This window comes from Megalops cyprinoides, chromosome 1, assembly GCF_013368585.1.
Source record: "Megalops cyprinoides isolate fMegCyp1 chromosome 1, fMegCyp1.pri, whole genome shotgun sequence".
NCBI classification, from domain to species: domain Eukaryota; kingdom Metazoa; phylum Chordata; class Actinopteri; order Elopiformes; family Megalopidae; genus Megalops; species Megalops cyprinoides.
Genome location: NC_050583.1, coordinates 19,085,917 through 19,107,157, shown reverse-complemented (window position 1 = coordinate 19,107,157; position 21,241 = coordinate 19,085,917). Strand labels below are relative to the sequence as shown.

Genomic DNA, 21,241 nt, shown 5'->3' with positions numbered 1-21,241 from the left:
TTTATCTGTAATATCAACTAATCAGAATTATGACTTGAATTGACTTTTAAAGTTTATTCACCATAGCAGAAATGCGTCAGAACAAAACAGCCGTTAAGTTTACCACTCGAAATAGTTTACAAAACGCATTTCTTATTTTAACAGCTGGAACAAAACAATAAGTTTGTACTGTAAACTAAAACATTTGGTTCCCCCAAAAAACTGGTTGCACGCCATTCTACTTTTAAGCCATATTACGAAAACGTAACTTGGTCTATAAATTAGTGTGAGAGAATCGGTAATGATTTAACGTAGGAACACTTGATATATGATACGCAACATGAAAAGATGAGTCCCGGGTAAAGGGCTTTCCCCTTCAGAAATGGATGTTTTAAAGAAAAGGAAGCTAATGACGTTCAGTAGCTAGACTAGCTGGCTGCTCCAGTTATCCAACCCAGCAGCAAAACTTGCCGATTGACTCGAAACTCTATACTCCTACAGAGAACGGCTGTTACAGAGAACGGCTGTCCACTACTACGAGTTACTTCAACGTTACGTTTCACTCCAGTCCAACGACCAATGAAAATAGCCTTTCAGCACTGAACCGCACAGGATAAAAACGTCCTGTTGAAACAACAATAACGTTAACCATAGTTACCTAGTTAGCTCCCAACACTGCGCATCTACCAGAGGTAACGTTACCCTTCTAGATAACTAGCGTTGGACAAAGTTAGCTAGCTTGCTGTTGATTTCCCAGCTGGGTGGCGAGTTAGCCACTCCGGCTAACATCGGCACCCCATTAGACACAGAAGATGGCTAAGGAATTCAAACGCTACCTAACTGACCGGTACATGTATAAATGAATTGCAATTTACTGAACCCACCTACTGAGGCGTACTGATGAAATTTCTTCGAAGATCAGATCGTTCCCCTTGAATAGTTTCCACTTCGTTTCCTCCAACGCTACCACTTATTCCGAGTACATTCTGGTCTCTTCATCGCCGGTGTTGTCACACACACACATCTCAGGGCTGGCTGCCGACAACAGCAGCTTCTCACGCAAAGCAGCCTATGAATGGATGGGGAAGCTAACGCTGGATTTTAGGTTTCGGATGAAACAATAAAGTTTGATTACAGGAGGAGGACGTGCTCCTTTTACTAACACTGGAATCGTACCTAATCGAATCTGGTCAACGTTAGCTGCTTTTAAAAACAGTCTTACACCCCCTCGCGTTGACTGATTATTCTCCTCCTCTTCCGCTTTTTTTCGTAACATGAGCGTCCCTACCGCGGGGACGAGCACGTAAGACAACATCTAGCTTGTGTAACGTGGTAACGTAGCTCTGCCGTAGTGAATGTGAACGCGTAGCACCATTTTTGACGGCTTGCTAGAAAGTTAGGAGGACCTGGAATAGCAGCATATTTACGTGTTAAAGGGTGAACACATACGTTTTAAAGGAAACATTTATAGTAAATATTTAAGTCAAGCATTTCAAAGGTGATAAAACTAGATGAAAACAATGAGCGTAAACCCCCAGAGCATCCATTTATTATGCAAATACAGGCTCACAAAACGTAAGTAGAAAACACAAGGGTATGTAGAAAAGACGTTGATAATTTTAGTTTTAGTTTGTCCTTAATACTACTTAGCCGTGTTACGTTTTCCAATATCTCTTACTTTGGGACAGCCAATTCTTTCCAAGAGAGATTAAAAACATTTTTATTCATAAAATGATTGATCTTGCTCGTTATAGATTACATGGACATTACAAGGCACCTATGCCCAAGCATATTTAAAATAGAATTGGAATAAAGATCAAAGAAACATAAATACAATTAAAGGCATCTCCATGCTGACAGCTTTCAAGTTACAACTTTCTGCTTTCGAGTGCAAATTTTAAGCCCACCTATATGTTTCCCAAATAATGTATGATAAATGGCTTCACCGTGAACTAGCAGAAGCCGCATAAGACAAGAAAATAAAGTTCCTCGACGGTCATGGTTAATGTTGCTTGCACGTGCTCATACATGTTGTGCGTCATAGGTTCTTAAGGTTAAAAGTTACATAATGAGCACACCAAGATATAGGGTAGACTGTCTGTGAAATGCAGAGAATATGTTAAGCTTGCTAATTTCATACATATGTGAAATATACTGTGCTCCTCAGTTCAAGCCAGTTATAGGAACTTCCTGTAAACCTCCTTGCTTTTAGGAAACACTGCTGTTTCTGTAATTAACTATGATAAGCTAAAATCACATGAATATAAAACAAGATCAGCACATCCTATTTCAAGTGCATGATGAGCTTTGTCACCATCCTGCAACACACATCTACTGTACGGGGTTTAGTGAAAGCACTTGATGTGTTGGGGTAGCTCTTGCCTGGCCAATTCCTTCCACAACAGCCATTCACCCTGCTACACCTGATGACCATGGATAGGGAAATAACACCTGCCAGTCTGGAAAAACCTGAATAGAAGGTAAATAAGGCTTCTCCAGATCCTCCTCCTCTTCAATAGACTACACTTACAGCTGGTCACACACCTCATTTCTTGATGTCAACATACTGCCATAGTAGAAAGGTGATTTTATGGCAGGGTTTATAGGGTTCCCACCACAGCAATGTTCCAAAGCAACAGCAGGCGGGCCTACCTACCTGTGAAACAGTGACCGTTTCTTTATAAATGGTTGTATAGTAACTTCAATTGCATTTGGGTCTTACACCTGGCTTTTTGACCAACCCCTTTGGTTGATCAATTTTTCATCATTCAGCCAATGGAGAGGTTGACTCACCTGAGCCAGACAAAATTTCAGAAGACAACTAATGGTTTATGCCTGTGTTCCCAGGTATAGGCCCCAAAACATCTTCCCTCACCAGCTTTAATCCCTAGGCATCTTGTCCCAGGTTTTTTTTTATTACCTCATGCTATTTTTAATGCTTGTGTAGTAATAATTATGTATACATTAATTTATCTTTCTGCATTGTAGACTGCACTTCATCTTATATGGACAATATTCACAAGAGAGAAATGATGCATTCCACATTGTTACGAAAGAGTTATATAGTCTTCCTTGTTCCTGTAGTTACGAAGAACAAATTGTCTTTCAAAGTGTTTTTCAGCATTTCATATTTTCTACTGTAGTGATGTCCAGCAGTACATATGTAGTTTGAAATAAGGTTTCAAGTGCACCTTCTAAAATAATTACCTCAAAAGACAATATCTCACAGGTATCTTCATATGCACTTAGTACTTTGCATCAGCTTGCTGTTGTCAATCTGTGCAAAAGGGTTTGGTGATGACATTACATTCCCCTTTAGAAGACCAAATCTTAGGATAGTCTACTCAAGACTACTCAGAAAGTGAGAAATTGGGCATTACAGTACAGTCAAACCGTGCAATTGACAGGGTTGACAGATTTGGACAATTGACAGATTACATTGAGGTGTACTGAGGAAAAACCCCCTGCAACCTGAGCCCGGAAAAGGTTGTCACCTATTGCTGTAATCTCAACAGCCTCTCCCCTTTTACCCTTTCCTCTGTGGCTACTTTGCTTACACGCATATAGTCTTAGATGTGTGACCCGACTCTTCTGCATCCTCTCTCCTGTCCTCCCTCTCATCTGTTGTTGATACTCTTTAGACTTGCAGGTTATTCTCACAGATCAGAATCCACCCCTTCCTCACCTACTCAATCCAACTCCCAGTCTAAGCCCTGGTTCTCTTCCACCCAGGCTTGGCACCAGTAGAAAATACAGAAGGATGCAATTACAATCCTCAGGGGTGCTCAAAAAGTGATAAATACTATGTAGACATAGGGATATAAGGAGACAACTGAGGGTGCAATGCACCCCCATAGCTAATTGAACTTCCTGTTGCAGTCCGAACAGTGCAGACACTTGCCATCTTCCATTACAAACCGAAGACCCACCTCTTCAGGCTACACCTCAGCCCCCCTACCTAAGTGTGTTCTTTTGTTCCTCTTCCTCCTGTAATTCCATGGAGGAATGTTGGAAATGTACTTCAAGATATATGCTAGCATGGTACTGGGGATAGCACAGTCCTTGTTTATACTGTGTTGCATGTACCTGTGGACCTAGGACCGCACTTGCGATCTTAGCACTGTTTGGCACTGAAAATTTTTCATATGTGGGTAGCGGTGTCCTGTTTTTCCAACTTTTCATGCGACTCTGTTAGATGCATTTTGTATGTTGTTCTGGATGAGTAGTCCACTCAATGACAATGTAATGTGGGAGGTTCAAGAAATTTTGCACCGTGACAAAAGTCATTTTTATTAAAGAGACTGTCTACAAATACTGTACATTCAAATACATTTTGGTCCATGTTTGAATGTAGCAAATGACAACTCATATGAAAAAAAATAAACAAATGTTCATTTTATCCATTCATTTGAAATTCCACTTAACTGCTTATAAAGAAATCTGTATATATGTAGTGCACCCTGTAGAGCCAATGATCCATAGGCCAGAGTCCTGCTCGTCATCCAAACATGCTCATTTATTATCACCCCTTTCACTCCATTAAGGTCTCATGTGGCACAGCCCTTCAGTATTAATTTAATTTGCTTCAAACCCCCCTTAGCAGCTCCTGAATTTGACCTACATTGAAAACTCAAAGCTTTAGAATGGTAATGTCTATTGGCTGTTTCTACTTATGCTGCCTGAAGATAGCTTTACAGATTCAAAATCAAATCACTTAGTCACTCAAATGAATCTGGCAAAAAAAACATATTCCCTCTGGGTGGTCAACAGGCTTCCTTGCAATGAACAGGGAACTTAACATTCCTAACCCTGTTTTAATACAAAACAAGTGTTCAGAACAAAGACGCTGACAGTGGTGGACTACACAGAGTACTTCCTGTACAACAGGCAACAAACTGCAGACATTGCATAATATATTTACAGTATATACACATTATAAAAAGGGTAAAAAATGCCAGACTGGAAAACTTGACAGTGAGCAAAAACACATTTACAAGGGACTGCCCAGAATACCCATAAATTATGTCCATACTTGTAACAGATGTTAAATGTACTTGTACAAATTGCAATGTCTTATGCAAGGTCAAATCAAGGCATCACTCATGTTCCACTTCTCTCTTCTGAATCTCTTCCCTGAATCCACAGGGATTTGTGCATTTCATAACAGCCCTGCCCACATTTCAGCACCTAGGGTGCGGGGCCATAGGGTTGCACAGATATTCTAATTATGCAACCAGCTTTGAGCCGCTAGAGGCTGATCATATCAAGCTGATCATTTCAAAGGCAAGTGACTGCTCACATAAATGAGAAAGAAGACCATTCTGACTCACATCAAAGCTACTCCTAATGAATAGCTTTTAATGACTAACCCTTGACTGGAATAAGCAGTTTTCATTGTGCAAAGCGATTGTCAGATTTTTAGCATATGGCCATTGATATAGGTCACATTCTCAATCCTGGTCCTGGGGCCCCCCTGCTCTGCATGTTTTCCATCTTTCCCTGCTCTACCTACCTGACTGAACTCACTGATATAGGCACAGGAGGGGTGACAAAATTCCTTGTAATTCGTTAATTCCCATCACTGGAGTGTGAATTCAAGAAAGGAAAAAAAAAAGTAAAGCTTTGTAATCAATACCAAAAATCTTACCATTCTTCCAAAATGACCTGGACACCACACAGATACATACATGAGCTACCTGAAATACTGACAAGACAAATACTTTGAGCAGGTTGTTAAACCAGTTGATGAGGCCGCCTGAGAAAGTTTACCATTCCATTACAGAAGCAGCAGGGGAGGCACAGTGCAGCGGACCCCACTGAAACAGGCTGGTCGGGGATACCTTCAGGAAAAAATTTAGTCCATTCAGCAAAGGAAAATTAAAAATGTGGCAAATATACACAAAGGTAAGACATTTACCAACAGCACAACATTTTACCTTAATGCTGCAGGTAACTGGCATTTTCTCCCGATCAGGCCATTCTATGCACAATCAAAATATGGCAAGAAACAATCAGGAATGTTAATACATTTTCCTCCCTAGTAAGGGCACTAATCAGGTGCATTTCCAAACTGAATAATTTAAAATTGTGTGCCCATTCATACTTAAATATTTCAATGACCTACACAAAGTGATATAGTCCATAATATGACCTCCTTCATACTTCATTGAACTATTGGTTCAGATTGACTAACTGAAACAATATGCTGTCGGTCTTTTCCCTTTGTCTTCCATTACTTTGGTCATAGGTTGTCATTTTGGTCAATTTTGACTATTTGGGATCCATTTGTGGTCTCCCCCTTTTCCTGTTATGATGCAATGTAATGGAGAGCTATTCTTGGGAGGCATCATCCATTCCAGGAAAACAAACAAAATGGAATGAACTTCTTACACAGAAGATGTCATGAATGCAGCACATTGAGGTCTTTACCATCTAAATCACCCAGAACTGTGAGGAGTTGTTTTTACAGCAGTGTTTGATAATTCTCTCAACACCCAGAGTTTTCCCACACAAATTCTGTAGGTGACAATTTATGCTTACAAAAGCATGAATGGCTATTGGGACAGTAAGCTTAAATGGAAGACTTCAGCACAAACAATGACAAAAAAACTGAATTTAATAAATGAATATAACTGTGTGCAGTATTATACATGAGCATAAAACAGCTGAATACATGCTCACACCTGCTACTGCCAGAATGAACTTCTCTGTGCCCACTCTGATATAGTCTAGGTCAGACAGGGAGAGCTCCAGCAAACTGCCAGTCTGGCTACACAGCAGCTCTTACCCATGACCAAATTAGCTCATCAATTCAAGTAACTTACCAGGTCGGTTCACTGCGAGATGTAATCAGGACCCATGGATCTCTACAGGCACACTTCATAAATGCCATAAGACTGAGTGTCACATTATCAGCACCTCCGATTCAAGTAATTCCTTCACGATATCTTAGTCCCTCTGGGCCACTGAGACTGGAAATATCAATGACATACCATCAGTAAGATATTCAGGTCTTTTTTTTACACTCACAAGCCATTGTACTTCCCCAAAGGTATGCAATTGTAGACCCAACTTGATGAAAGTTCAAAAAAAAAAAAAAAAAAAAAAAAAAAAAAAAAACACTTATCCCATTGTCATGGAGTTTGTATTACAGAAAAAGACAGTGGATACAAAAGGAAAAAGCAGTTACTGATTTATCACATAAAATACAAAATGAAAAAATCCTAAAATTGCTTTGCACCTACAAATCGACGTTTTGCAGGTGCTGCATGGTCAAGACTTAACCCACAACAGAGCGTAAAGTTAAAAATGGAAACATTTCAGACACACACGGCAGGCGAAGCTGTCCTTAGTCCAAACGCCGTTTTGTAAAATTTATACGTTAGGAATTGGAAGCATTAAGAATTTAAATATTTATAGCTTCAAGAATTAAAGTCGGTACAAAGACATTTAAGTCTACCGAAACATTAACATGTCGAGCGTATTGGCACTACACTTGAAAAGCAAATTTAAGACTATCGTATTTCAGGAAACTAACTTGCGAAGTTGCCAAAGCGACAAAGTAGTCTTAAACTTCGGCTACTGAAATAAAATAGCAGTAATAGTTAATCTTAATATCTTCCTCGTGTGCGCAAACATCATAAGTTATTTTAGAAATACGTGGAAGAAATTTCCCTAGAAACTGCGGCAGGTTAATAAAAAAAAAAAAAAAAAAAATTACGACTTTCAACACGCAGTCGTTGACTGCGGAACAGTTTCTGAACAAGGTGTCTCAAAACTGCACCGCTGTGGACATGAATTCGAAGCAAACACCAGGCGGATTCTGATTTAAATTTCAACCCACGGCGCTCATAGAGATAAACATTTTGCGTTCGTAACCATTAGTGGGTACAAATACAAAACGGACCTGACGTCATTCAAGACAACGGCGCCCCCCTCTGGACAATAGATTGCGCCAGCACAACTTAACGTTTGTGACTTTGCTAACTAGCCTTCCCCTTCCGCCTATAACAAAAGACACGAATAGTCAATTCCAAAAGTTCAGTTTACCATCTAACCAGCGCTAATTTAAATGGAATAACAAACATCGATTATTATGCTAGTCTAGCTAACTTCATTATCAAAGTCCAGAAGCGTTAGTTAGTATTGTTTGCTAGGAGACCGTAACACGAACAAATCAAAAGGCAAAAAGTTCGACGCATTGTAAACACGTTTGTGTAGCCATCTAACTCACTTGCAGAGCCGGGTTAGCTTTTTACTGTTCGGTCGTAGCGTGACATTCTTACTCATAACCTACTAGACTCGCAAACTACAGTTCCGTGGCCGCAAAGCAAGCGCGTGGCTAGCCAGGAATCATTGTCTGAATGGGCCAGCAAGGTGACTGGCTAATTAGTAGCAACGTAGCACGCTACAAGCACCTAGATAGACAGTTGCTAGCCAGCTTTTTAATAGTTCTCACCTGCAGTCAGTTCCAAATCGCACGACACTGACAAATGCATTCATGTTCGATCGAATGTTTCACCTTACCCTTCGATGAACATCTTGCCATGAAATGCAAAAGAAACGGGAAAACATTCGTCTTCTCAGCTCCGCTCGACCTTCTAGCTGTGCGCTCCCGCCGCCACGTTCTTCCGGGTGAGATGACGCGTCCCTTAAAACTGATGTTCCACCAATGAGCGGAAAGGGGCAGGGGCGTAGCGAGCGCTGGTTGAATACGAAACAGAAAAGCGCTAAAGAAGCGTGTCTTTATGCTAAACTACAGTCGGCCTCTTCGACAGGGTTGCTAGTCTGATTTCAAGTGACGTCACATGAAAAGCTGAAATCATGTTACATGCTATTAAAACCGATTTCCGACAGGTTCGCTTTGGGAAAAGCACTAAAACACCACACTGCCAAGTGTTAACTTACAATAAACTGCTAACTGTGGAAACAAACCGCGGCTATTTCTGCGCAGGAACGAGTGTCGAAATTGATGACTAAAATGCACGTTTTATTTTGTTAAATTGACGCGATTTCAGTAAGGAAACCAAAATATTGCCATTTCAGTCACACAAGTCAGTGCGAAATCACTACCAACTAGGCAGAATAATTATGCCAAACCTGGCAGACCGGGTTAGCGGATTCTGTTGTATTTCCGACCAATAATCTGTTGGTGTTATTAGTTAGCCAACCGAAATTACCAAATCGTTCCAAGTGATGCTGTGAACGAGAAGATAATTTTCGTTAAACCGTTTTGATATTGTCGATCATTAGCTACAATTTAAGCCCTTCTTAGCTAACGTAAAAAGTAGAGAAAATATTAGCTACCAATTCACAAAATCGTGGAAGTATTGCCAATCGGTGGCGTCGGTAACTTGTCAGTATTTTCTCACTCAATATTGTCTCGTTCAGAATTAAGGCTTTCGTTGATGCTATAGATAATTTGCACTGGAGTTGAGGACAGATTTCTCACTTTGTACCACATGGGAATTGACGTTATTCCATAATGCCACCAAATTACTCCATGTTCCATTCCATTATACCATCATCCCTTTTCAGGTAAACGGTTTTGCCAGGTTCTTTTAATGAGAACAGGAAGACTCACTGCTCAGTTTCATTAAATTTTGACAATCGGGTCATAGTCTGCCTTCACATATATTAAGACCATGCTTGTCATATTCGGGCCATTGAATATTCGGCATAATGAATCCTTTTTTACAGAAAGTACACCATGGATCCAAATGCGTTACACTGGCTAGCTAGTAAGATTTGGAAACTCCTGATGCCAGTTAATGAGTGCCCTCATTAAACTGGGTCTGTTGTAAATAGTATCAAATTCCGTGAAGAGATTAGATTTTTTTAAACGCTGTGTAAGAAATCACGGTCTTACAGTCGATGTTCATTCAGTCTGTGGAAAGTGCTGTTAGCAAGTCCCATGTAAATCTATGGCAAATTGTAAGACACAATGGTAGCATTTCCCATGACCAAATCTGAATTCCAGAGCTCAACGATGCTCATTAATACACCATACAAGGTTGTTATAGTGATTTATCTTGTATAGTAATGTAATTGTTATCATATTGCATATTTTCCCACTAAATGCACTTTTGTACGTCGCTTTGGATAAAAGCGTCTGCTAAATGAATAAATGTAAATGTAAATGTATTTGTTTATCTCACGTAAAAACGCTTACCATAGCCTTCAGGTCTAGAGTCTCAGGACAGTATGAATCAATTTAAGAGTTCACAAAGTCTCAAAGCGACATTTTTTGCATAATCTCTAGGATGCTCTTCATGCACAGTTGAGTTCCCTCCAAAAGGATTTCTACCTTGATCTAATTTATTGGCATGCACTTTTGACTGAGAAACCTCATGCTGAGAATGCTCCAGGTGAGACCGATACGTAGATGGGCAGGGAGCAGACTGTATCTGGAAGCATGGTCCTAGTCTTCAGGTGAGTTCACTTCTTTAGTGAAATGCTATTAATACAGTTGTTAATACCTGGATTTATTTTGCACCCACAGCAAGTATAGATACTAACTGTTTTACATATAAAAGGAAATATATCAATATCAATGGTGAACAGAAACTTTTCACATTAGTGGTATGGTGTATATACAACAAAGCCATATAGTGAATCTTAATATGGAACTGTTCTGTTTAAACAAAAAGTGTCCAGCAAGCATTCTGTTAAAAGGAGCTGTACTAAACAAGCATGGTTTTTACAACAACCAGTAGATGGAGGTAGAGCCTTTATTTTTGTAGGAAGCACGGCTTGCAATACTGCATTGCACAGTCAATGACTATGACCCAGAGGGTAAACATTAGCTTTTTGCAATGTCTACTGTGATTGAACTCTACTGTAAATATACACTTTTAACCAGGAAGCAATGAGACCTATCAGTTGCCCTTGAGTTTTCAAAGTACTGGTCTCTTGAAGGTGGAAACAGTAAGCATTGTAAGTCTCCCTGTTTAAGGCATCATGTGGGCAAAAATACAAAGACTTACACTAAGAAATCAGTGACAAATCTAACAAGAATCTACAACTTGTAACTTGGAAAGTCCATATGTCTGGGGTATCCCATCAATCAGTCAGTCAATCAATCAATCAATCAATCAATCAGTCAACAAGAGCATGCTACATATTTCCTTTAACATTCTTGTCTGGTTTATGGGATTTTGCCCATAATCCGTAGTTCAAGTATTTCACATTCAATACTCAGCTTTGTTGTTTCACTTCAGAGATGAGAGAGAGTGTTGTTTATTTGTGAGTTAAGTAAAAGATTATGCATGTCAAATTGCATCTTCTTTGAGAATGACTTGAGAAGGTCCATCCAGTTTAATTCAATAAAACAATCTGTGCAGTAGTATATTGGCGTGCAAAGTCATACACCGTTATCTGTACTCCTTCATAATCATAAGAGTTTTAAAATCATTTAAAAAAATCATATATATGACAGGAAAACCGAGGACCACTAACACAAGCCTCTTAAATTGTAACACTTATTCCATGTCCTAAGAGATGACATGTTGTTTTTGTCAAACATTTTTTTCATCAAAACATTATGCGTACCCCATTTCAAGGCAATCAGGAAAATCATGAACGGGTTGAAATTTTCAAGTAGTTATAAGTCAACATGGTCATCACATCATGCGATTAATTCACTTGTCTTTGACAAGTAACAATTATCGACATAAGAGGAACACATTTCCAGTATTTCAAATCTGCATCTTTACCATTTATGAACATAAAAGACATAAAATGGCCCTGAAAAACCAATGTAGCACACTGAGCACCTATGAATTGGCAGCACTCTCGGTTTGGTGTCCTACAGTATATTGATTATCCTACACATACCTTAACAACACTTACCTTTCTATTGTTCTCATATATTGTGGTATATTGACAAATACGTACAGAGCTGAAGATTACACTTATGCCAAGAGGCAGTTTTAAAAAGCAGTTGTGCTATAATTGCTTTAAAGGCTTGTGAAAATGGCTTGGTTAAAGTTAGATTAGGAGGTAAAACCAGCTTTTGGTGGGTGAGATAATGATGGTCTCCATGACTCAATGTTATTAAATCACAACAGAACCCATCTTCATATTTGACTCTGGTCCATTCAGCCCAGGGTAATCTAAGCCTAAATTCTATTTGGCCTTTAATGAAGGGATAAAGGCAGATGTCTCTTTCTGAAGAACTTTCAACCTTTAATCTTCAATCAGCCTTTCAACAATTAAAATCACACACTAACATTAGATCCACAGAAGGCCTTTGTGTTTTATTTTTACAATGGGCAGATCCATGCACATTAAAAATAAGCATGCTGTTACAGAGAAATGCCCTATGTAGATAGACTAACTAATTAAAATACAATTCATTTTCATAGGTAATGATGGTACTGATGTCAGTGTTTCTGTGTGTTGACTCTTTGCAAATGTTGAATACAGTAGTGCCAACATTTTACCTGGGCCAGGGGGATTTTCAAGGTTTTTGACTAGTGTTTAACTCATCACAAATGCAATCATTTAATGCTATACTGGAGTAAAGGGGTGGGGATGGGGATTCTTACGTGCACACCCTTCACCCACACACACCACAGCATTGACAGAAGAAGCACCATGCAACACCTGCATGCCCTTTCTGCCAGACGTGCTGCACACTGTGGGCTCGGTACCTACAATGCTGTGTTCCTCTCCAGCTTTAAAACTTTAATAAGGGTGTAATCCTCAGATTTTCTGAGCCCATTCCCAGTCTAGGCAGCGGCGTCTGAGGAGAGGTGCGTTTTTTTTCACGACAACGTGATCCTTTCTCTCCTCCTGTTGTGAGAGGACGCCGTGGCACCAATTATTCCGACCCCCCCGATGTCAGCTCCCACGTAACTTACACAGAGGAGCTGCTGCCCACCGCAGGCCGAAGGGACGAGAGACGGGTGTTTAATTACAGTCTGTACATGCCCCGTCGCCCCATGCTCCCTGCTCGCCACGGGAGGCAGAGGGAAGGTGCTGGTGTCTGATCCAGGCGATGACATGGTGATAAATGGTTTCTGTGCTCTGGTGTGGAGAGGAAGCTCAGGAGAGAGCAGGGTAAGAGATAATACAGCTGTGCATGTAACCCTCTCCCCGCACCTCCATTTCCCTGGCTGTTTGAGAAATTTAATACAGTAATCTTCAGAGCCGACATGACTCCAGCTTGCCTTTAAGAGTGCTGGGCCCTGACAGCAATCTTGCTTGAACTAATTTACAGATAACCTGCATTTTTTTTCTTACTCCACCCTGTGCTCATGGAATTGGAAACTTATGAAGACAAACCTTCTGTTGCTTCTATCCCTCCCTTCATTTCGCTTTTGCTCCAAGCTACCCTGACAAGAATTCCCAAGGACACCCTGAACACATTGTGTGTACAGTTGTACAGGTCATGTCCGTATTTCAGAAGCATAAATAAAAATACAATAATATGAGCAATTTACTCAATGTTCTTGGTAACTTTGCTCCTACTATTAGCTAGCAGTACTCCTAGCATTACAAATCAACAAGCATATGCTGAACTGCAGCAACCATCTCCCTGGATGTATAGATGGTAGTATTCAAAGGAATATCTAATCAAAAAAAATCTATATGATAAATCACAGATTTCTCAGTGGACAGCTTGTTGCATTTACAGATGTAGTCCTCGAGTTCCACAGAGCCATGTAGAGAGAGAGTCGCGTCAACTTCAGATAGTTCCAGGAAGTTTGAATGCGTAAATACGGAGAGACAGAACTGTGATTTTTGGTAATTGGTAGTCAATAAATGCATTGATTTACAATATTTATATAGCACACCGACATGTGTATGTAGTTACATCAATATATATATATATATATATATATATATATATATGTATTTTACTTAATATATATTAATATATATATTAAGTAAAAGTCTGTACTATTTTAGGATTAGTGTGAACAGCTAGTGTTACCTGCCTTGTTGACATATTTTAGGCTAATGTTACCTTGGTTAAAGAGGGTGTTGCTGTTGTTTATTGCTTTGAATTCTTTTTTTATTATTATGCTCTTAAACATGTATGGTAGTTAAGAGCAATCATATCCTAATGCTTATTGATATAATCAGAGGGATGGGAAGGGAAGGAATGTTTCAAAATTCAGATCAGATTAATTTTCTAACATTTCTTTAATTCATGGTGGTTTCAGTAATCCCATGGTAACTGAGGGCCTAAGTAATTTTAATGACTTAATGACTAATATAATCTTTATGACTTTCAGATAGGACAGAAGGAGACCGACAGGTGACTATCAATGATTGTCATGAATTCATTAAATAAATCTCTAATAAACTCAGAAACATGAATAGCATGTCAAGCAGTTTGTCTGTGCCCTTTCCTCTTTATTGTCCCTGCATATAGTCTCCACCATGGTTTGCTGTGCTGCATGGGGATGCTCCAATTGCTCGGAGAAAGGAGTATGAATGTACGGTTTCCCCACTGACATGGAGAGGAGAAAAAAGTGGTTGGCTCAAGTCAGCAGGAGCAATCTTACTAAATGGCATTAAGAGGACGGAATTTACAATTAATAGGCTGTTCATGGTTAATGTTATGTGTTGCTAACTTTGTCCAGTATCCTACCTAGCCTAATCTGTTATCTCTTAATGTTCCCTAAATCTACTAATTTAGTGGGGGACAATCCACTAACATGCTTTAATGCACATGCTAATTTGATTCAGATGTGCTGATAACATACAATCTGATTCTTTAAATGTCTTTCCCTTTAAAAGTGCATCGCAAACAGTCTATTCTGCTGCAACTCTACTGCGCTGCTAGTATTTGCTGCTAACTTCCGGGAACTATTGAGAGGCTCCACGATCCTCCATTGCTGTAAAAAAATGGTCCATTGGAGAGAACACGACTGTCGCTCTACATGGCTCTGAAGTTCCAGTGACTATGTATTTTTACTTGAGAACAGTCTCATGGGAATTACATGTCCATGAAGAATTATGCCAGAAAAACATGCTGAGCCTTTGAAGCCATGATGTACTTTCGGAATGCTGCCTGTGTTTTTATTACACCTCTAAATGAAGACAAAAAGCCCTCGCAGGAAGGCGGTACATTTCACTTGCAGAGGAGGCAAGCCTGATATTCAGCTGACTGAGTCTGGTAATTAAACAATATATTTTAGTCACTACTTGCCCTGTGCTGGCTTGTTAGAAATATGTGGTCTAATAGACACCTGAGCAGTGTGTGAGGCAGTGCTGTGATACTTCAGGAAGACAAATTGGGTTTAATGTAGCACTGCAGCAGTGGAGGTTAGAGCATCTGTACAGATCCGTGACCCGACTTTCTGAAGGTCAGTTATGAAGTGAAACTGCAGATGTGCTCCTCTTTCCCATGGGAAGCAAGAGACGAATGGAGGTTTCCTGTGATAAAACTACCTTCTGAATCATCAAAGGGGGTGGGAGGGGGGCTATGATGTGGGTGCACGTGGAAGCCTTTTTCAGCTGAACGAGCACAACCTGGGGACAAAAGTACAGCCATTTGAGTTCCTGACAGCCACAGCGGGCCCTGGGCTGGAGTGGAGCGGAGTGGGGTTTATTTTTGTGCCCTCCACGGTGTACCAGACTGTATTTCCTTCTCAAGTAGTGGCAGATGTTTTGGGAATATGTTTATGGTTCCCAGCAGAGCAGTTTAACAGAGTGAGGTGGGGTTAGACTAGCTCTCGTTACACCACGCTGTAAAGGAAACAACACTCAACAGCTTGGTGTCAACTGGGAGCATGCTGTGATGTTACTAAGCAGAGCGGCAGCAGAGACACAGGCCAGCCAGCAGCGCTAATCTGCCATCGGGGCTCCTTGGAACCAGCCAGATCGCCCCCCGAAAAACCAATTGGCAAGCAGCGTCAGAACAGTGAGATAATGGAGCGTTATGGACAGCTTGGAGGTAGCGGGCTCAGGTAACTGGAGCTTGAAGAGACCACATGTTGCAGATATTTTCTCCAATCACTTTGCGGCTCATTGGGCCCTGTTGTGGCATCCCAGCTTGAAAGAACTCACAGTCACACAGAATGTTTGGGTCAGAGCATCCACTCTTTTTGGCACTGGGAGCAGTTATGTAAAAAGTCAGCCCAGACGCCACGTTACTTTGTTGTTCCCTTGGCAGTATGGTGTTGAAAAACGATCAGTTCAAGGAGAAAACAAGAACAGATGCTAGCCAACTGCAAACAGCTTTCTTCATGACCATCGCAGAGTTTAACCTGTTTACAAAGAACCTCTTTAGTGAAAACCAATTAGCGTGTCTCATCTTGATAACCATATTCCCAAAATGCAAGTGCTTCTCCTGCTAATTGTGTCTGGATATGGCTTGGGAATGTAGTCTTTCAGGTCTACATTCTACTCAGTCTCACAAAAAACATTTGATTTCTTGATAAAAATGTCCACTGAGCATAGAGAATTCATTATCATCATCATCATCAACATCCTCACAGACTGAAGACTGGCCTCAGATTGCACCTTGATCTCGTACCTGATCATAACCTTACTTATGTAGTTGTGTAGCACTTGTGTACTATGGGGTATGTTGTGTTGCACTTGTGTACTGAAGAATGTACAAACTAAACATAATTTTACACAACACTTTGTAAGGGGCTCATGCATGTTTGAATTTAGTCAAAGTAGTCGTGTCCTGTATGTACCGTCTTTCATCCCATTTTATTGGACACACTTTGTACTCCTTTGCAAGCTGCTCTAGAAAACGACAAAATGTCAAGGTGAATGTCATAATCATCTGCTTGTTTCTGGTGTTAGTCTAACTCAGGTCTTGATTATGTAATTGCAGCCACTGGTGAACTCGAATCACCTGCTGAACAGAAATGTTAAAGTAGAAGTGTATTAAAACTCTGAAGTAAACAACTGTCCAGAGTACTGAAATGGTTAAGTCTACCTTGAATGCCTCCTTTGATTACCTTTCCTGTTTCTTTCTGTCTGCTTGTTTAGACCCGCTTTCGCTCCAAGGTATTGATGATTCTCATGAGGTGATATTCTGAATGTCACCATGCAGCAGTCAGGTCCCAGTGCTGTTCTATTTATTGCCCCTCCTCTAAACAGACATTTTTCACACAGCAATTATTGCCCTGCATTGTACGACTTTTATAGCCCGTGGACAAAACAACAGCAAACCATTTAACAGGGTGGTGCCACAAGGTTTGTTCCCAGTGCTGCTGGAACACACACATGCAGAAGTCTAATGACTAAAAGCAAACATTCATGTTATCCGAGTGACAGCATTAATGAAGGATACCTTTTCAGCGCCAGCAATTTGAATTCACAGGTTGTGGATTGAAATTCATTGTGGAATTTATGCCGTGTGGTTTTCAGTAGGAACATTCACCACAATGGCACAGTAAGACTTGCAGCATGAGGAGAAGAACTGCCCTATGGTGTGCTATTAGAAACAAAGCAGCCCAGTGGATTAAGGAACACCTGCATAATTAACAGCCTTCTAATCTGACCTTATCCTCAACATTAGTATGTCTTTGCTCTTTCCTTGATTAGTTTTAATGCCTTGATTATTCTAACAGTGATCCACCCCTCCCCCCCCCCCCCCCAAACACGAGTAAATTACCTCTGGCTATACTTATCTGAATGAACGTGGCAAGCCTCAAATTTGTATTGTCACTTTATATAATTCTCCTTTCCCTGTCTTTGTATGTAACAATGGGAGCTGTGTAGTTGCATTAGCAAGATTATTTGTTATGAAAAGGACAGGCTCCTTGGTGACACTGTCATTATTTCTTATTTTAGTGGTTATTAACTCCAACCCTGTTGTTTTTTTAATTAGCTCAGAAGTGTTAAAGCTGCCTAATAGAAGAAGTGGCTTCTGGTGATTTAGCTCTGCCATGGCTGTTTCCCCTCTGCAAAGACATATTTCCTACTTAATATTCATCACAGGAGACACGAGGAGGGCATTTCAGGAAATTATGAGGACAATATCAAAACTTTAACCCTTCTTCAAATCACACATGGCAAATATGAGTTATATCAGGGTATTGACATGTTCCAGAACCATCACTCCATGCACATGTAAAGTACAACTCAGCTTTCTGTTTTGGTGTGTATGCTATGATAAGTAGTTGCGTAAAATGCTTATTAAATGCAGTAAAGGTTTACAGTACAGGGCACTGTAAAACAAATGTTTTGGAACCATTAAATTGTTGGCAAATGAGCTGCCAATTAATTGTAGGATTTAAAATGATTTTAAACGTCAATTAAACCTAACTCTGTCATACTGCTATAAACTGCTTATATGACAGTTTATGCTCGAAATGAGAGGCTGCGTAGAAGAAACCTGAGCTGGTGCAAGAGTACACTGAAATTAGCAAATTTCATACATTTATTTGGAAAATCTTAGGCTTTGCAGGTGTTGATCTATTCCGAACACATATTGCGTTGTAGCAATGACTTCAATGTGTTTCAGTTGGATTTAAAGAGTACCCTCTCTGTCTAAATGCTTGGTAAAATAAACCTAACAGTAATCATTAAAGATATACTAGAACAAAGAGAAAGTGCATTAGCAAATGGAGGACTGCATCAGGAAGTGCTGAGCATGAAATGTGACGTGATATACTTAGACACTCCTAGGACACTATGGTTTGTGTGCCATGAGAGCCAGGGTTTCAAACCGCTTGTTTCTTTGGGTATGTATGTATTGTAGCCTATGGCTTTCCTTATGCTACCACCAGATCGCACTACATACAAATCAGTTTGATTTTAGTAGAACCAGTGGCTGGAAACACTCTTTTTCCAAATGAAATTTTCTGTGGTAAATGGCATGCAAATGTCAGCTTAGGTAATTGAAATCAAGTTGCAAAGAAAGCATTAATTATTAGCCTTTTGAAAACAGAAAAAAAAACATTCATGGCAGTAAGTGCTGGGATACATACATTTCCATGGGCAACCATCAACCCCTTTAAATACAGCTAAAATGATGATTCATAGGGAGCATCTGAGTTCATTACACCAAAATAGTCATTTGCAGGGCAGTCATGACATAGTCTACAGGTCAGTTTTGATATCTTACCTTAGGGGTTTCAGAATCTAACCATTTTCTTGTAAGAGTGTGAGGGTGTGAGTTTCTGTTTTAGAGATAAATAGTAGCAAAAAAACAAAAAAAACAAAAAACAAGATAAAGGTCCCTACTGTTCCACAAACTTTAAACAGGCTTCTTTTTCTGCCAGACTATTCTACTAGAATATATTACACATACAATATGGCCCTGCTTTCCCACATTATTCTACTGGCTGATCTTAATCTTACCCTTGGACTATATGAAGCGGTGGCACAACAATCCATCAACATTAGCGACAAGCCCTGAAATCTTACTTGGATGTTTTCATCCATATGCATGTATCATCTTGACGCAATCTGCAATTTCAGTTGAGTGTTACAGCTCATGCCATATTGTCTTGTGGAATTTTGGATCACTGCCATTATATGTTGTCAATACTGATGTAAGGCCATAACCACACTTCTTCACTTTGAATATAAAATTGATTGAAAAGACCAAACTCAGCTCTGCTCTATTTGGCAATAATTACTTCATAACACAGACTGATTGCACAACCTCAGTTTAAGTTACACCAGTTCTGCACTGTCCTGCTCAGTCTGCCTGTCTCCTGTACATCTCCAGCTGAGTGTCAATACATATTGAAGGCTGGAAGCTAAGCTGCAAGATTGCTCCTGACAACTTAATCAGCACTATTATGGTCAGGGGGGTCTTTGAATTCTCAGTTTCAGAATGATCTCTCTTATGTCCTTATATCCTGAGTTGAGAGATAGTTCCATATTGGTCAGGACCAGCCAGAAATAGATATCTCAAAAAAATAAATAAATAAATAAAAGGGTCAAAATAAAAGGACAAAAAAAGAAAACTCACCCCTCTTTGTTACAGTAGTTTAGCCCCCATCTTCAGCGTAGTCACTGTAAGTACAGAGCTGGAGCAAATATGTACAGTTCAGAGTAGATGAAAGTGAGAAAGAAAGAAAGTGAGAGAGAAGAGGGGGCTGGTGGAAGCAGGGGTGGGTAACTGTCGCTGGAATAATTTTGTTTTGAGAGATAATTAAGAGTGGGCCTACTGAGCCCTGAACGGTGTGAGGTCCCAGGCGAGGGATGGTAAACAGAGGCTGCTTCCTCCAGCTCCCCTTCATTAAAGCCATTCTCCGCACACTGTGGCCTTTTCTCCAACTGCCTGCCCGCCTGCATTCCACTGACTGGGTCGCATGCTGTTCGTTTTTCAGCCCGGTTCCTCTCGCCTAAGAATCCAACCTGTCCACAAAGAAACCGCAATTAAGTGCGGAGTTTCAAGAGTTAGTGGCTATGGTTGCATATAAATCAGAGGAAATGGAATGGGTGTGATGCAAGGGCCCTGAGCGCTGTGACTTGCATTGAGTCAGATGAGATGCTTATTTTCAGCACTCCTCTGTGCTTTATTAAACCAGTGCTGAGTTTTAGGATCCATCTTTGTTAGCCTCCCGTGTCCTGCGGGCACAGGACAGGCACGGACCTCCGCTCCTGTTTCCTCTTCCTTTGTGTGAATCAGCAGCTGCCAGGAGACAGTAGATCAGGGAGGAGAGGCCATTCAGTTTACAGAGTTTACAGGACAAAAGCACCAGAGTGCTTCATTACTGCTAGGAAGCGCCACCATTGTCTGTGTTTTAACCGGGTAATTTCTCTCCACGGTGGACTGGCAGCATATGCTGACTGCAAAACAGCAGAATTAACAATTAGTGCTCCCCAGTCTATTTCCTGTTCAAACACCATGAACCCATCTGAAACCATCAGACTGAGTAACGTGCTGTATCTAACATGGAATACAAATACTATATCTCCAACCATAAAATCCTTAGGCTTGATAATGTGAACTTCAGCTGGCAAGCCTGGAATACAAGATGGAGAAAACCTCTGAATGCAAGAGTGAAATATGACAATAAAAATGAACTCAGAGATGTGATAGGGTGCCTTGTATTATGCTGTGTCATGAACAGGGGACATCAGTTCCAAAGGGGCTAAGATTCTTCCAGGGGTCCTTAGGTGGTTTCAGTATGTGTATGCATACTTTTGAGTGTGTGTGAGAGTGTGTGTATGTGTCTATGCATGTGAGTGTCTGTTTGAGAGTGTGTATGTATGTGTGTGAGTACATAAATGTAGGTGGAATCATGTGCAGTGTGTTTTCAGAAGGTTTCTGTGCACAGCATTTCTTTACATCAAATGTGGAATGCTATGGCATAATCTTTACACA

The 21,241-nt window shown here is 40.3% G+C and overlaps 1 protein-coding gene and 1 long non-coding RNA gene across 3 annotated transcripts in view; both read right to left on the bottom strand.

Moving 5' to 3' along the window:
• The window catches only part of LOC118775385 (SEC14-like protein 1), a 29,749-nt gene extending 28,517 nt beyond the window's left edge, over positions 1-1,232 (bottom strand). For both annotated transcript variants that reach the window (XM_036525289.1, XM_036525297.1), the window contains exon 1: positions 864-1,232. The gene's annotated coding sequence lies outside the window, so the exon portion shown is untranslated. The remainder of the gene's footprint in view (positions 1-863) is intronic.
• A 3,091-nt stretch (positions 1,233-4,323) lies between these two features.
• On the bottom strand, positions 4,324-8,590 carry LOC118787056. The gene is made up of 3 exons (XR_005005361.1): positions 8,506-8,590; positions 6,804-6,950; positions 4,324-5,959 (listed from the first exon to the last, which is right to left on the bottom strand). It is a non-coding gene; the product is annotated as an uncharacterized LOC118787056 (long non-coding RNA).
• Between the last annotated feature and the right edge of the window lie 12,651 nt (positions 8,591-21,241).